At 45.8% G+C, this 3,892-nt stretch overlaps 1 pseudogene; it reads left to right on the forward strand.

The window, feature by feature from the left end:
- Positions 1–689: 689 nt before the first annotated feature.
- LOC123488204 lies at positions 690–2,896 on the forward strand (annotated as a pseudogene).
- Positions 2,897–3,892: the final 996 nt, after the last annotated feature.

The following is a 3,892-nucleotide window of genomic DNA, read 5'->3' on the forward strand; positions in this document are numbered from 1 at the left end:
TCCCCTTCTATTGATATAAATAGCTCATAAGTAAATAGGCTTGTAGTCTTTCCTAAAGCAAAGCCTATTCAAATGACCCTGACAAAGTTTCCGAGTCTAATGCAGCGAAGGTGAAAATTCCCGTGATTGTGTCTCTCATTTGATTGTGGTTTGCGACGGTAGTTCAGCCGCTGCTCTCTGCTCGGCAAGATTCGACAGTTTCCGACGCTCATATTCCGGAATATGACCCTTATATGTAGGCAGGGGTGTTCTTAGATTTACCGGATAAAACCATGTATGGCTTTTAGAGAAGAACCGGAATTCCTCTTTGAAGGCGATGTGTAGAGGAAACATTTCAAATCGTACAGACCAGATAAGCTTATAACGTTGATGTCAGTCTAAACTGATACCATGCCATCATGCATTTGTTTCATTTATTTTCACCTGTATTGTTTTATAATTTTCGTGCTAATGGAAGCTGCATGAAAAAAACAACAACATTGTATCACTTTATATTGGCAACTTTCACTTGTGGGTTCTCCATTGACAAGTGTTCTGTGATCTCGTCACGCAGCCCGGGGCCAATAGGATCCCCCAGCGCCTCCTCTCGCTAACCACACGGTCCTTGTATGGGCAGTGACGTAGTGGCGCATTCACTGCCCCTCTGATAAATACATACTACCGCTGCTCGTGCTGCCAGGACCCGTCATTCACTAAACAGCCTGATGTTCTGGAGAGAGTAGAGTCGGCTATAGAGGTGGTATCAACAGGCGCTCCAGAGTTTGGCAACTTCTCCGGACAGGTTATCAGATGTTCCAGTGTAGGACAGGACTGTAAGGCCACACATACTCAACCAGCCGGTTCAAATACCGTTTGAACCTGGAAACAGCGAGGACCCGTTAGTTAAATGATGACAGCTAAAACTTTAGACAAAGTCCCGGTCTCTCTGGGTGCGTTTGTCCATCCTCTCTCTGATAGTATCTACCCGGTGGATCATGACAGTCTGCCGCCCGGGGTGGCTATCTTTCCTAACGCTGATTTGGGAGGCCACTACCACGACCATCTTAGCGGAGCTCCAGGTAAGCTTGGACTATACATGGTGTTGTTTGGATATCATGGGGACTTTAAGAGAATGCAACTTGTGCTGTATTTGGTTCTTGGAGAAGAAACGTATAGGCTACTCCTTTCAGTTATAATATTATGCACAATGTTTGATATTGCATTTTTCACCTTGGCCAAAAGCTTTTGGAAATATTTAGAATTAAAGGTTGTGGGACACATTTATGTCTGGATATTTGTATCAGTGGTAATAAAATGTTCTGTTTTAGAGGCACATGGCTAGAGTTAAGCACTTTTCAAAAAAAAGTTTGCATAAAAGTAAAACGACATCCCTTTGAAAAGTTGAATGAATGAGTGCGTAAGGAGGCGAGCGCGCAGCACGCACCGCTGATCCAAACACTGTGCGCACGAGAACGGACCTGCAGTGTGTGTTTGAAGCTCTCTGATTTGTTTGTTTCGTGATTGTTTTGTGATTATCTGCTAAGATGTCTCTTGTTATCTTCCAGATGGCTTGATGAGTGGCGATATGAGCTTGGAGAAACGCTCTCGACCTGTCTTATTCCAGCTTCTCCCAGCCGCCTGGCCATCGGAACCAGACCTTCACCTACATGGGGAAAGTTCTCCATCGACTCTCAGTATCCCGGTAACTGGAACCCAGAGGGCGTCATCAACATAGTGAGTGCGGGGATCCTGGGCATGACCCAGCCATCTCTGCCTCCTCCTCCCCTGCGTCCTCCTCCTCTCCCGGCCACTTCTCCTCCACGCTCAGCTGCACCATGGCCCAGAACCAGGCCGACATGGAGCATCACATCTACTCTCCCCCGCCTCCCTACTCCGGTTGTGGGGAGGTCTACCAGGACCCGTCGGCTTTCCTCTCCACCGGCCCCGGTATCTCCTACCCGCCGCCGTCCTACTCCTCCCCCAAGCCCAACACAGACTCGGGTCTCTTCCCCATCATCCCAGACTACGCTGGGTTCTTCCAGCCGCCCTGTCAGCGGGACATGCAGGCCATGCCTGACCGCAAGCCCTTCCCCTGCCCACTGGACTCCCTTCCAGAGTACCCCCACCTCTGACTCCCCTGAACACTATTAGGGAACTTTACATTAGGTGGACCGGTCTCGGATGGACCCAGACTCCCACGGCGTACGCAGCCCCAGAACCTCCCCTGAGACCCATCCTGCGGCCCAGAAAATACCCCAACAGACCGAGAGCAAGACCCCGGTCCATGAGCGGCCGTACCCTGCCCAGCGGAGGGCTGCGACCGGCGGTTCTCCCGGTCTGACGAGCTGACCAGACACATCCGGATCCACACGGGACACAAACCGTTCCATTGCAGGATCTGCATGAGGAACTTCAGCCGCAGCGACCATCTCACCACCCACATCCGCACGCACACCGGAGAGAAGCCCTTCGCCTGTGATTTCTGTGGCCGTAAGTTCGCGAGGAGCGACGAGCGCAAAAGACACACCAGGATTCATCTCAGACAGAAAGATAAAAAATCATCCACTGCGTCATCAAACAACACGAACTCTGATCACTCCGGTACCGGTTCTATAAGCATATCTAGCGGAGTCTGCTCCTCTAGCACGGGACAGCTGGCGGGATGCCCCTCGCGGGCGTTATAGAATACACTATAGACAATAGGTTTATGGAATAAATATTTTAGAAACTTTGATGAACTAAAGACAATAGAGATTGAGGTTTAATTGTTTGGAAGCTGCAAGTTCAAAACACAAGATGGAACGAACTTTATATGCAACAGCATAATTCTCTTTCATGCGTAATTGAGCATCATCCCGGTGTGCTCCAAACGGTCACACGATGAATAATCTCAGTTTTGGCGGCTGAGAGAAACGCACTTTTTTTGCATAGCCTACTGAAGTCACTCAAGTTAATAGACATTACTTTTAACACTTAGTAGCCTATATTCTCGTAATGTAAACGGGAAGAAACTATTGAGGATTAATATCAAGCACACATTTACACTGACGTGCCAATAGGCTACAATGTACACACAACGCTGCATGGAAACAACGTTATATTTGCAATAATTTAGAAGGGGAAAGCGTTTTGAATTATTTACCAGACAAAATGTGTCAATTTTAACATGTTGGTTGATTGTATTTCCCCCTGTTGTGCCTCGTTTCACATTGTTTTGTACATTGTCAGATACAAGGACGATTTAATGAAATTGTAAATTTTGTCATTTAATATCAAAGTTTGATTATATATTTTTGTCACATTGTGCCGTGTAACTATGGAACGTGTTGTGGTTTACGTCTAAAAATAAGGAATGCAAATAACTGAACTCATATATCGACTTGACATTGTTTTTTTGTGAATGTTCCGACTCATATTAAATGTTAATGTTGATTTAAAAAAAAATCTCAATGGCCTCCAGAAAGGCCTGGTTATTTCTTGTGAACTAAAAACAAATAAAGTAAACTCTGAACAACATTAATATAATGTTATATATTGGAAAGTAGACCATACGGGCGAGTATGGTAATTCCCATGTAACGTCAGTCTGATGAGTGAGTCATACTTTCACAAGGCTGCTCCCACTCACCGTCTATCTGTGCTGTTCTGATTGTTAACAACTAGAACAGGAAAGATCTTCACGTTGTTCACATATAGAGATCTATACACATAGGACATCCAATAATCGAAAGTTCATACTTTGATCATCCAAAACAAAAGCCATAGCCTAGCCAATATCTGATCGAGGCATTAAAGAAGAACCACGAGTTGATTGAAACCACAGGATATTACCAACATCTCACGTACAGTATCTTTATGAACTGCTTTGGTCTTCGACAACCCTTCGAATTACAGACACACACAACAGGCGTTTT

This window comes from Coregonus clupeaformis, unplaced genomic scaffold (assembly GCF_020615455.1).
Source record: "Coregonus clupeaformis isolate EN_2021a unplaced genomic scaffold, ASM2061545v1 scaf2049, whole genome shotgun sequence".
Taxonomy (NCBI): Eukaryota; Metazoa; Chordata; class Actinopteri; order Salmoniformes; family Salmonidae; genus Coregonus; species Coregonus clupeaformis.